The 13,543-nt window shown below is 55.0% G+C and overlaps 1 long non-coding RNA gene across 1 annotated transcript; it reads right to left on the reverse strand.

Annotated features, from left to right (window-relative positions):
• Positions 1 to 4,367: 4,367 nt before the first annotated feature.
• On the reverse strand, positions 4,368 to 5,792 carry LOC115300709. The gene is made up of 3 exons (XR_003912792.1): positions 5,693 to 5,792; positions 5,073 to 5,131; positions 4,368 to 4,654 (listed from the first exon to the last, which is right to left on the reverse strand). It is a non-coding gene; the product is annotated as an uncharacterized LOC115300709 (long non-coding RNA).
• Positions 5,793 to 13,543: the final 7,751 nt, after the last annotated feature.

A 13,543-nucleotide genomic window follows, 5' to 3' on the forward strand; every position in this document is an offset into this window, starting at 1 on the left:
GTGCTTGTCAATGGAATGAGAGAACTGACTGTATGTTGCTTCGGGGCCAAGAGGCTTAAGGTGCCAAGGTGCCTTCTCCACTACCCATTGCTCTCTCCTGCTCAGTGGGAAATGGCGAGCCTCACATGGAACGAGCCAGAATTCTTGTATCCCCACGTGGAGCAGCCTCATGCTGCACTGAGCCAGGACACAATTATTTTGTTGATAAATTACTGGCAGCTGGTATGCCAATGAATACAGGCCTTCATACTTGGCGTGAGAGCACGCTCATTCACATGCCCACGTGGCTCACATCTACACCCATCCGTTTTCAGACGGCGTCTAAGTGAGTTCGGACCTGACCCCTCTGCCGAGCCTGGGAGGCTCAGTCGGTTAAGCGTTCAAACTCTTGGTTTTGGCTCAGGGCATGATCTTATGGTTCATGAGATTGAGCCCCACATCAGGCTTCACACTCACAGTGCGGAGGCTGCTTGGGATTCTCTGCCTCTCTCTTCCCCTTCCCACTGTGCTGTCTCTCTCAAAATAAATACATAAGCTTAAAAAAATATATAAAATTGCCACCCTCCACACCTCTTTGGGAGTCCTGTTCCCTTTCCCTACACATCTTCCTCCACTGCATTTGTGACTGGGTTACAAACACTAGCTACTTTTACGCTTGATCTGCTGTCTCCTCACTTCCGCCCCCTACGTACACTCCTCAAGGGCGGAGATGCGGGTCTGTTTCCTTCACACGGTATCCCCAGTGCCAAGCACACAGCCCAGCCCCGCAGGTGCCCAGCAAATGTTTGTTGGCCGAATGGCTGACTCCGGCCCATGCTCACTCAGGCTGTGGCCCATGAAGGAGCCACCCTCCGTGAGGCCTCATTTTGCCCCCCCTCCCCACCGCAGGATCAGAGTTGTCATATGTTTAGTAATGCTTTTCAAGGTGGTAACGGCCTCCAGCTGCCCCTCGGCCTCAGACCAAGTGCTCATCTTCTTCCTGAGCACCTGCTGTTGCCTAAGGCTGGGAAGGTCACAGAATTGGATGAGGCCCAGGCCATCAAGGTGGCTGCTCCCTGAATCAGTGCTCCGGGCAGGGACGGCTGCATGGAACGGAAGGAGGGGGCATTCTGGCCCCAGGTGCTTTCCAAGGAAGAGGCCCTCGGGCATGGGGAAAGCTGGGGGCTCCCCAGAGGGATCTGACCACCCCAGAATGTGAACCAGCCACTGCCCAGGCTTAACGCCCATTCTCGCTTTGAGAAGATGCACCGAGCAAGCCTGCCATGCCTAAACCCGGAGCCAGGGGAGGTAGAGAAAAGGAGCAGGTATTCTATGCCAGCCCCGTGCTGAGGGCTTATGTCATCGACAGTCATCTTCACAATCCTGTGAGGTAGGTGGTAGCATTAATCTGCCCATTTTACAGATGGAGAAAGTGAACACAGAGGAGCAAGAGACATGGCCTGAGGTCTCCCAGCAAGTAAGTAGCAAAGCATGGTTTGGCACTCAGAACCCCACCCTTAGCCACAGCTCCAGAAGTCAGCTTCCCATGCACACACATGCCCCGTCCTCTGTCTAGCACGGAGACTACACACATGCAAACACACACACACACACACACACACACACACACACTGGTGCACAGAGTACCTGGGGGAAGGGGCCCAGGGTCTGCTCTGTGACCAGCCCCCAGGTCTCACAGGCAGAGCACCCCCCAGTGGCGCTGGGACACACTGCTCTGGAGGGCATACTGAGGTTCCCGACTGGCTTCCAGATTGGCCTCAGACAGCGTGTCTCCATCGGAGTGTCCATTTCCTCCTCAGTAGATGCAGGTGTTGTTTTCCCTGGACCCTGGAGCTTCTCCCAGCCCTGGTGTTCTGGAGCCCAGGTTACCCCTGTGAGCATTCCACGAAAGTGACAAACTCTGTCCCAGAACTACGTGTACATACATGCACACCCAGGGTTTTGTTCACCATCAGGGTCTGGAACTCCTGCCCCTGCTTTGGGGCAGCCTCCAAGGTCTCCGTTTCCTTCTGTTCAAAGCCTTGGGAAGATGGGGAACTGGGCAGTTACTGGGGGATGTCTGTTTAGGCTCAGTCACTGCTCCATTTGAGACCCAGCTGCCTTTGCCCTTGAGAGATGGAAGAGCTGAGACCTGGGACACTCAGGGCAGGAGAACCCTTCCCTCTGAGCGCAGTGCCACCCCAGCCACCCCAGCCACCCCACCCTCACATGGCCAACTCCCATGCCTCCCATCAGGCCTCTCAAATGGCACCTCTTCTTGGACGTTTCTTTATTGCCTTCTCTGGGTACAAACTGAGTCCCCCAGGGCAGGGATGAGTCTGGCCCCTCTCTCTGCGGGGCCTGGCCAGGGCTGGCAGGGGGATGGTGCTCCAAGGTGTGGGAGGGAAGACTGGCAGAATGGAAGGGAGGGGTGTTCAGGTCTCAGGCCCTTGAGGTGGCCCCCTCTCTCCAGGACTTGTCACTGTCCTGGTCTGGACTCTTGCTCCAACCCTCAACAAAGCCCATCTGCCTTCTAACCTGGGCGTCGTGGAGACCAGAAGCCCATGAGATGCAGCCTGGGTCCTCCTGGACCCTCAGAAGAGACTGCAGGGGAGTGTTTCTAGGACAGAAGCATCTTTCAGGGCCCGCAGGTCACACTGGGAAGCAGGCCCTGCCCGCCCTGGTTTGGAGGCGAGGAGGCCCTTTGGCACTCAGCCCACTATCCCTTCCCTTCTGTCCTTCATTTTTCCCAGCCGCGAAATAAAAGTTCAGGATCCTAGTGCTTTGGAGATCCTCCAGTAAAGCAGTTGGGACAGAGGGAGGAAAGTGGGACCCTTGTTTCCCAGATGCGCGTGGACAGTCCTGGTGGCCAGGAGCAGTGTGACCCAGAGCCTCAGGCCAGGAGCCCAGTCCATGGGGGGTGGTCAGGCCAGTGCAAGGTGGGCTGAATACTCTAACGGGGCTAAGGCAGGCTGCAGGGGCTCTGTCTGGAGGCCAAGGACCTAGGGCCTTGAGTTCTGGCTGAACGTGCCCGCACTTTTCAGGAATGCTCCCAGTGCTGGGTAGGCAGGCTGGCAGCTCTCCCGGACCCTGTTGGTCACACAGGTGGGTCAGAAGGGGATGAACAGGGCACCTGGGTGGTGGCTCAGGCGGTTAAGTGTCCGACTCTTGATCTAGGCTCAGGTCACGATCTCACAGTCGAGCCCCATATCCAGTCTGTGCCGATTACACAAATCCTGCTTGGAATTCTCTCTCTCCCTCTCAGAATAAACATGGGGGAAAAATAATAAAGAAAGAAAAGAAAAGAAAAGAAGGGGATGGACAGCTGCCTCCACGGTGACTGGGGGAGCCCAGAGAGGCCATGACGCTGTCTCAAAGAGGTCTGTCCCACTGACTGCTTCCCAGATTCCCCATTAGAGCCTCATCCTTTAGCTAAGTCTGGGCCCTATCAAGATGGGAGCCTCTGTTCTCGGTGCAGAGGGAGGGTGGGAGGGAGAACAGGGGACCGGAGTCCTGGGTGGGAGAGGGGCACAGTGCCAGGCAAGCTGGGAGGAGGCTGTGCAGCAGTGAGGGCAGGAGGCAGCTGGCGGTTCCTGACCCTGCACTGGGGCAGGTGGACTCCCAGGACTGTTCCTGGACCAGGTCCTAACTTCTATCCTGAGGGTCAGGATATCTTCACTACAAGCAGGTGGGAAGCGGCCGGCCTCGGCTCTGAGGCGTGTGTAGCGAAGGCCAGCAGGTGCGGGGATGTGGGGAGGGGCTGGCGGGGGACCCCAGGTGGGCAGAAGCAGCAAATGGTTCAGGGCGTAGTTCCCGGCAGGGTCCTCTGTGAGTACAAGCTGGTAGCATGGGCCGGGGGGTGGGGGTGGGGGGTACAAGCTGGTAGCTGGGCAGGGGGAGCAGACGGGAATCAGGAGGAAGTCAGCAGACATTGTGTCCCTGACCCACCAGGGGTGCTCATAAACTGGGGAGCAGGCAGGTGTGGTGGGGCAGGGCTGGCTGGGCGAGGCCCCTCTGGGGAGGCCAGGTGGAGTCCTGGAGACAGCCTGGGCTCGTGCAGGCCACTGAGATGCCTTTCAATGTGGGGCAGGGGTGAGGATGGCAGAGCCCAGGCCTTGTAAAGACAAATTTTCTGCTGAACAACTACAAATATTTGCTGTGACTTTGGACAGTCGGAAAAAGACTCTGTTTCCTCCCTTGGCGGTATCATTTGTCTTGTTTTGAAGCTAGAGATTGCAGGCACGAACTTATAGACTAAAGTTTGTCTTAATTGCTGTGGTGTCACCACCTCTCCGGCAGATAACAGCACAATGAACGAGTCGATGGGGCTGAGCCCTCCAGGTCCTTCTTCTAAAGTGAGACAAATTTCCCTCCTTTGAGCCCAACAGTCCATCGGCAGCCCTGTCATTTATTTATCTCCCTAACAGTTTGCATTAACTTGCAAGGGATAAAAGGTCTCTCCCGCCCACAGACTTAGTTAAAGGCATCCAGTCGGGCTGTGCTGAAGGTTCTTCCCAAGGATGTGCTCTTTATCCTCCCCCAACTTTTGTGGGGGCGGGAGGGGGGCATCCTGGGAAAGCAGTGGGGTGCACACTGGGAACAGCAGTGAGGGCGGCAGGATGGGAAAAGAGGATACGGGCGTACCTGGAGTTCCCCGGCCCACATCGCTTTAGTTCTGAGAAGGAAAAGAAGTAACACTTGGTTGCAGCATCCGCAGAGCAGGGCACACTGCCTTCAGCCTCGCCTTGCCTCATCTGGTGCTCCCAGCACCCCTGCAAGGGCGGAGCGTGATCACCCCACCTCTGTCTCCCGCTCCATGTTTCCATCACAGGAGGTGATGCTCTGCTCCCTGAATGAGCCAAGTCTTCTCTGCCTCCCAGCCGCTGTACAGGCTGTTCCTTCAGCCTCGACACCTTTCCCAACTGCCCCTTTGTCTCTGAACTAACTCCGACTCATGGTCCAGGGCTGGGCTGAAATGCAGTCCCAAGGAGGGAAGGGTAAGGGGTGGGGTGGGGACAGGCCTGTCCACCGGTGGCCCCTGAGCCCCCATCCCTGCTGGGCCTCTCTGTGCTTGTTCTTCTCTGTTTTCTTACCCCACCGTCAGCCTCTTCATGCCGGTGAGAGCCCAGGGAAGGAGGAGCTGCGGCAGCGCCTGGCATTCGGGGGATTCAGGGAAGTCGTGGTTAAGTCAATGGAGCCTAAGGGTGGAGCCTCGCCCTCCCGCCTTCTGGGGACAAGACCCCAATAGGTGCTGCAGAGCAATGAGGTGTAGGTGCTCTTCAGTCTCCTTACTTTTTATAATAACTTATTTTTAAAATATTTTATTTTTTAATATTTATTTACTTTTGAGAGAGAGAGAGAGAGAGAGAAAGTGGGGGAGGGGCAGAGAGAGAGACAGAGAGACAGATCTGAAGCAGGATCCAGGCTCTGAGCTGTCAGCAGAGCCTGAAGTGGGGCTCGAACTCAAACTCACAAACCGTGAGATCATGACCTGAGCCTAAGTCAAACGCTTAACCGACTGAGCCACCCAGGCACCCCTAAAAATATTTTAAACCCCTTGGTCAGCAAGGCAATGAGAGAGGCCGCCTTCAGTGTGAGGTCTTCTGACATGCAAATGGCACCCTTCTCCACCCCATGGCCTCCAGGGCCCTCTGTTAGTGGGGGAGATGGTGGAATGTAGCAATGAAAGACAGGGGCTTGGAGTCACACAGACCTGGGCCCAAGTCCTGGCTCTCCTGCTGACTGACTGTGTGACCCTGGGCAGGATACCTAATGCCTCTGAGCCTCGGTTCCCTCATTGGTCAAATGGGGTAATGACAGTACCCACCTCATGGATACTGGTTGGTGTCATTATTAAGTCATCCTTGATGCTGACCAGGACATGCACAGAACAAAAGAGCTGACAGGCACCCCTGCCCCCCACACACCCCCACTCAGTCACTCCCCAGTCCCTATGGCTCCCCCGTTTTTTGCCTCTCTCCCTCCATCTATAGTAGGCAAAATATGAGAGCCCCCCCAAAGAAATTCACTTCCTAATACCCAGAAACTATGAATAGATTATGTTACATGGCTAAAAGGAGTTAAGGTTGCCAATCAACTGACCTTTAAATAATCTTAAAATAAGATTATCCTGGATTTTTTTAAGTTTATTTATTTATTTATTATTTTTTATTTTGAGAGAGAGAGAGACAGTGCAAGTAGGGGAGGAGCAGACAGACAGAGAGAGAGAGAGAGAGAGAGAGAGAGAGAGAGAGCGAACCCCAAGCAGGCCTCCAGAAGGAACGCAGCCCTGCTAATGCCTTGCTTTTGGCCCAGTGAAACCCATTTCCAACAGCTGCGCTCCAGAATTGTAAAATAATAAATCTGTGCTGGTGTAAAACGCTCTGGTCATTTGTTAGAGCAGCACCAGGAAACTGAAACAACATCTCGTCTTCATCTTCGAGCCCAGGCTGCCCCAATGCCTTTGGAAGGAACCCTCCCATGTGTACATTCCTTTACAGTTTCCAAAGTGCATGTTCTAGGCTGCCATCCTTAGGAGCCCTCCCCACTGACCAGCCTGCACCCCACCCCCACCCCACTCTCTCCCAGCACCATGCACCCAGCACCACCACCTCTCATTCTTCAAGAGGCAGGCTCCCTGGGACCTCGAGCTCCACTCTCCTCCTTGAGCCCCAGAGGCCGCGCCCCAGGGCCTCACCCACCCAGGACACCGGGGCCTCTCTGAGCCCCCAGCAGTACCCGCTGCAGGCACTGGAGACGCTGTTTATTCATCAGATACTTCCTCAGCACCTCTGTGTGCCAGGGCTGGGGACACCTCTGGGATCAAGGAGCTCACCTTCCAGCAGGGGGTACAGACAAATCAGAACACCATAACTTCCGGCAAGGACAACTACTGTGAAGAAATAAAGCAGGGAAAAGGGACAGAGAGGATGGGGCTGGGGTGGCAGCGGTGGTGTTGGGAGCAAGATCTCCTTCCTGTATCCAGGGATACCAGCTAAGGACACAAGTCCCCACTGGGCGCCCAGCACTGTGCTGGGCCCTCAGCATATCTCAGCTAGTTCTCCCAACAATCCTATGATGCCAGCATGCCATTTCACAGTGCAGAAAGCTGAGGTACAGAGAGGTGAAGTGATTTGCCCAAAGCCACCCAACCGGGGAGTAGTAACCCTAAGATTTAGATCTATACCTGCCTGAAGTGAAGGCTGCTTCCTCAGAAACAGCTGCCTCCCTGTCAGATGCAGGCTGTGGGCTCTGAGGACTCCCCTGGGTCAGAGAGACAGAACACCCCATAGTCACTCCACCCCAGGCCAGTGTAGCGAAAGAGGCACTTGCCACACACATCAGAGGGCAGATGGCAGAAGTGAATCATCAGTGGGGAAAGGGGAAAGCCTCAACACTGTTAGCTGGAGAATGACTCGTTCCTGATTCCTGGGACACTATGGGGAACTTCTATTTACAGCTGCAGAAGGAGCAGGCTGAGAGGGGGCAGCCCTTCTCTGGGGAGGCCCCATTTCTCCTACAGAAAGAAGGGCACCCACTCTTCTCCAGACCAGAAAAGCCAGTAGGGTGCCGAGACAACTTAATGGGGAGAGACTCCTCTTTTCAACAAATGGTGCTGGGGCACATGCAAAAGAATAAATTTAGATCCCTACCTCACATCGTGCACAAAAATTACCTCTAAACCGATCATAGCCCTCAATATAAGAGCTAAACCTATAAAGCTTAGAAGAAAATGTGGGTGTAAATCTTATGACTTTGGGTTTGGCAGAGTTCTTAGGTATGATACCAACAGCCCAAAACAGCAAAAAAAAAAAAATAATAATAAAATCAACAAATCAGATATCATCAAAAGTAAAGACTTTTCTGCTTTTCAAGGACACCCTTAAAAGACAAATTAGAGAACAGAAGATATTTGCCAAACTTGCGCCTAACAAGAGCCTTGTACCCGGAATATACAAGGAGCTCTCAATTCAATAATGAAACTAGAAATAACCCAACTGAAAAAGTGGGAAAAGGATCTGAACAAACATTTCTCCAAAAAAGATGTACCAGTGTCTAATAAGCACATGAAAAGATGCTCAACATCATTAGTCACGAGAGAAATACAAGTCAAAACCACAATGAGATACTATTTCACACCCATGAAGACAGCTATAATAAAAAAGAAGATAATAAGTGTTGTCAAGGATGTGGAGAAATCAGAACCCTCATATAGTGCAGGTGGGAATGTAAAATGGTGCGGTGCACTGGGAAAAGTCTGACGGATCCTTCAATGGTTAAACATAAGTCACGGTGGTGTGCGGGGTTTACACCTCAATAAAGCTTGACCTGTCTCAGGAAGCCGACTAGACTCCACCAATGTTCAGGCAGCCATCTGGAAGTGATCGGAGGCTACGTAGGAGGGGAAACCTCATGTATGCAGGGCGCCCCTCTCTGTGCCATGTGCATTGTGCAGGGCTGGGCCTCGGGAAAGGGTTTTCAGGACCCAAAAAGAGAACTTCACTCTAGTTCCAGACCTGGCTTTGTGCCATACTCTCAGCCACTTGTTTCATCGTTACGACATCCCTGTAACACCCGTATGACCACTCTACGAATGCAAGTTCAAAGACTCAGAGCAGAACTGGGATTTGAACCCAGGTCTTGCTGGCTCCAGAGTCTGTCCTCTTTCCAGCCCTCCCCCACCATGCTGAGTGGAAGAGGCCCTGGGAAGGAAACCCCTCACCACCCGGGAGAGTTCAGCCAGCTGCTCCCCCACCTGCCTGCCACGGCCTATCCCCGCTTCTAAGAGAACAGGCCTTGGAGGACTCTACCTGGGTGGCTTTGCCTGAGCCTGTGAGGGTGGAGGGATCCCAGGACCCCCAGATATCACCCGGGAGCACAGAAACTTTTCCTCTTGAAGGACCATTTGGCCACTAGACCCCAAGGATACCATTCAATCACTAAGGCCAGCAAGTCAACTCGGACCTGGGCTGGGGCTCTCAGCCTTTACAGTCAAATGCTGTTCATTCATTTAACAAACATGTTGAGCACCTCCTACGTGCTAGATCCTGTTTTAAGCCCTGGGAATGCAATAGCAAACAAAACACTTTCGTACGAGATTCAGAAAACACTCACAAATAACTAATCAGGAAATATTAATCAGTGAGCATTCTAAGGATGAAAATAAAAAAGTAGGAGACAGAGGGATGAGGGCCCAGGCAAGCACATAGACTGGAGGACACCCTATGTAATTCAGGAGAGGGCTCGAAGGCTTCTGAGGGGCAGACAAGTGAAGGCAGCCTGGTCTGTGGGTCAGAAGTCTCTAAGTGCCGTTGAATTTTCTTGATGTGTTTCCTTGGGTTGGTGGGGAAATGTCCACATACCCACAGAATCTCCCCTGTGTGAAGGACCTTGGAAAGAGACTTGTGGCTAAGTTAGAGCTGATCAGAGGGAAGCCCTTGCAGGGGAGGACATCAGGGATATGAGCAGGGACCCAAACCAGAGATTTGGAGGGAGAGGGAGTCCTGGGGTCAGCTGAGCTACTCATCCACCCTCTTTCCATGTACCTCTGCTCAGGCCTTGGGGGCTTCTGTCTGGTTGGCCCAAAGAAATCTGGTCCTGGGCTCCCCACTTAGGCTCTCCCACCTTAACTTGCATCCCCAAGTGAGTAGAACTAGTCCCCACGACCTTTAATCCTTTCCCAAGGCCACCTGGCTCTGGGATACTACATTCAAGCAGTGCCCTTCAGCCCCCACTCCCACTCCCTAGGGCTCCAGAAAAACGATCTTCAAAGGAAGGACTCTTGAGGCTCCTGAATCTGCTAATCCTTCACTCTTGAAAGATGCTGATCAGTGTGCCCATCCTACAGATGTAGACAGATACTGAGGCCACGTCAAGGTCCACCTCACTCAAGCCGTGAGTAGAACTAGATCTGGGCCTCAACTTCCCTTGCTCCTTCTGACGACCAGGAGCTGGGAGTCTTCCGCTGTGGGGAGCGCTGGTCTGGCCTCTGTCTGGACAACAGGGACCCAGAGTGTGCAGCCTCAGGGCAAGTCCCCGAGCTGTCGGAGCCTCAGGCATCCCGGCTGCACCCAGAGCGAGGTAGACCGGGAGCTCCGAGCACCTTCGCGCGGGTTGTGTGGCCCTTGCCTCCCCTTCGACCACACCTCTGCTCTCCGGTAGGGCGGCCCAGTAGGCCCCGCCCAGCCACCTTCCCTAGCTCTGGCCGAGGCTGCCGCTAGGAGATTCAGGTCTATCTGGCCGTCGGATTAATATCCAGATATTAAGTAAACAATAAATTAGCAAAACTACAAGAAAATTTTACAGCCCTTTGCATTTGGCAATCATTGAGTGTTAATTAGAAATTCATTACAATTAAAACCCTGCCTAAACAGGGCCTGCGCGCCTTAATTACATCTGATTTTTAATTCAGAATACGTGTTTACACAGTAAGCGCTACGTACCCCATGATTATCCCCAATCCTCTTTATACTGTACTAATTATGTAAATTAAACCTAATTAACTGACGAAAACTGCCGTTAATTCAACTGGTAAAAGAAATGTGCTTGCGGAGGAGGCGCGGCCGCCCAGCCCCAGCCCACGCCGGAGCCGGAATGGGCGCTGGGCGTCCGGCCGCGTGGACGCGACGCCTGGGACACGGAGGCAGAGCCGACCTGGCAGGTGGTGGGAGGAGCACGTGATCCCGAGTCCGGCTCTCTGACCTTCGTGCCGCCCTGCAGTGGATAAAAGACAGAATCCGCGCCAATGGGGGTCAGAAAGACCAAGGGCACTGAGTGCACAAGGCTCTGAAGGCTCTGCGCTGGGCCACAGGATCCAGGGCCCACTCTGAGGAAGACGGGTCCCATGCTCTCGCGTCTGAACCCGAGTTCAAGTCGCAACGCTGCCCTGCACTGGCTGCCGGACCCTGAGCAAGTGACTTGGCATTGCTAGGCCTGCTTCCTCCGCACGAAGTGTTGTGTGATAATATAAGCCCCTCGAGAGCTGCGCGGCCCTGCACTTAGTTATTTTCCCGTCGCTAAGCGAGGTTCTCCCAGCAGCGTGCAAGGCACCTTTGGCGTCTGGGAGATCAGCCTGCGTCCTTTACTGACCGAGGAACCTGAGTGGGTTGGCTTTCACTGCCTGGCCCTCAGTTTCCTGTAAAATGGGAATAAATAATCCTTACCTACTCCCACGGCCATTTTGAGAACCGGCCCTGCAAACTGTAAAGTGAGGTTCGCGGACACACTAACCAACTAGACGCTCGTCCTGAGCAGAGACAGGCCCACTCCCCGAGACCCGCTCCCCGGAGACCACTACCCCTCCAGCGAGCGGTGTCGCCTCCCCAGCCTCTCTCCACGCGCCTTCAGTCTTTCTCCAGCTCAGACCCTGGATGGAGCGTTGCGTGGGTCCGCAAAGCTGGTCTCGAGTGGAGGGAGCTGTCCTCCGCTTGGTGCTGAACAGAGATGCAGGGGCGACCCTGCACGCCCTTAGAGCCGTAACCTGGGGGAGGGAACTCTTGTCTGAGAAGTCCCCGGGGGCCTGGGGCCAGGCTGCCAGAAACGCTCTAGAGACCAGCCCCAGAGAGGCGTCGTTGGCCCTCACAGTACAATAGAGGCAGGACAAGAAGGCCTTGCCCCTCCTCTTTCCACTTCCATCCTCCCCCCTCACCACCACCTCCGGGGCGTCCTGGCTCCGCGATCGTTGTCACTACCACACCGAATTCTACGATGCCTTTTAAAAAATCATTAGGAGCCTAAGAATAATTACCGAACGGGATTGTAATTATGGGGTGGGGGAGGCCGGGCGGAGGGAGGGGGGATGAGCAGGTGGAGGCTGGGGGTGGTGGCTCTCAGACTGGGACGGAAAATAGGTTCCTGTTTTCCTCTGAGGGGAGTGTCATGGGGGGCGGGGTGGAGGAAGGAGGGTTAGAACCGGACAGAGGCAAAGCCTGGGAAAGACGCACTAACAGAGGGGCCAGAGGCAGAGAAAAGGGCTGAGCCGGCTCTGAGAGAAAAGAAAGGCAGGGAGAGATCCAAGCGAGAGAAAGACGGCAACTGAGGGACTAGAAAGAGCAAGGGACCCCGCAGAGGAGACAGAACCCTTAAACTTAGTGGCCGTTTTTGAGGCTTCAGAGAACGTGTTAGCCAAGTGGGGGAGGTGACGAACGAATCAGGCCGAGCCTAGCCGCCCCCTCTCTCCAAGGGCGAGGCCTGGGCAATCCATTTGCAGCCCCAGGGGACTCTCCCAGGATCCCTGAGAGACAAGGGAGAAGAAAAAAGCCAAAAGGGAGAAGTGGAGAAGGAGTGACGAACCCCAGAGGGGGCCGGACTGCAGGAGGGGAGAGGGCCCGTACCTACAAGGAAAAGGAAAACGAGGGGGAAGGGGAGAGGGCGACCCCGCGCCGCTGGCCGCGGAAGATTTATGGCGCCGTTTAGGTTCCAAGGACAGGCTGCGTTAGCCGCTGCTGCCAACGTCGGTAGCCGCAGTGGCCGCTGCGCCCCCAGCCCGGGCGGCCCGCAGCGCCCCGGGCCATCCCTGCCATTATTAACTTCTGTTTGATTAGGGTAATTGTTCAAACTTAGGCTGGACAGTATGATTAATTACAGTTTAATTAACGTGTCCATTAAGGACAGTTAATGCCATGGGGGGGGTGCGAGGGGGCGCCAGGGTGTGAACAAATAGGGAAGGAGTGAGACTGGTAACTCAAATGTAGTGAGGCAGAGACTGAAAGGGAGAATACGGCGACCCAAAGAAGTAGTGGAGGGGAAGGATAGTGGAGACAGAAGCCGACAGGCAGAGGGAGAGAGGGGTGGAGAGAAATGGAGCTCTGGAAAGAGAGAAGATGTCAAGGGGCATCTGTAGCGTCGGGGAGCTAAACCCCTACCACGGGGGAAACTGAGTTGGCAGGAGAGCTAGAGAGTCTTCTAGCAGCCACCTAGCAAATAGTTGACCCCAGATAACTCCCAGCCATGACTTAGTTCCTGCCCTGGACAGGTCGGTTTTGGTGGAGGCAATTAAGGCGGGGGCGGGAGCGGGAGTAGGGGGGCATCCAATTCCCTAGTCCACTGCTCAGTGAAGGAGTCGTCCCTGCCCAGGCTGGAGTTGTCCCGACGCCTTCCAGCCAAGTCAGAAGCAGTGGGAACCCCAGCCCCTCGCCCCCAGCCTACACCCTTATCTCTTCCCCAGCTGGCCGCTGGTTACCCAACTGGCTCCCCAGGGCCACTCTCGGGCTCCACTGCTCTGACCCAAAAGTGGTGCCCTTCCCTGCGCCCCTTCCTTCAGAGCCTTCCTTAGCCCCATCATTTGGCCTTGGCCCAGAGAGCTCCTGGTACCTAGGCGAGGAGTGCTGGGCCCATCCCACTTCGTCCTTGGAGGCAAACTTTGCGCCCCGGGCCCTTCTTTCCTCCGGTCCCCTTTGGCGAGAGCGGGCCGCAGGTGCCGGGCGCAGGGCGCAGGTGTGCGGCCGCTTACCTGGGGCGCGAAGGCCCGGGAGCTGCAGGAGGTGGCGGGCGCGGCGCGTCGCCCGCGGGCTAGAGGACCCCGGGAGGGCGTGAGAGACTGAGCGGGCGGTGGGTGTGGCCCCCC

This window comes from Suricata suricatta, chromosome 9 (genome assembly GCF_006229205.1).
Source record: "Suricata suricatta isolate VVHF042 chromosome 9, meerkat_22Aug2017_6uvM2_HiC, whole genome shotgun sequence".
Lineage (NCBI taxonomy): Eukaryota > Metazoa > Chordata > Mammalia > Carnivora > Herpestidae > Suricata > Suricata suricatta.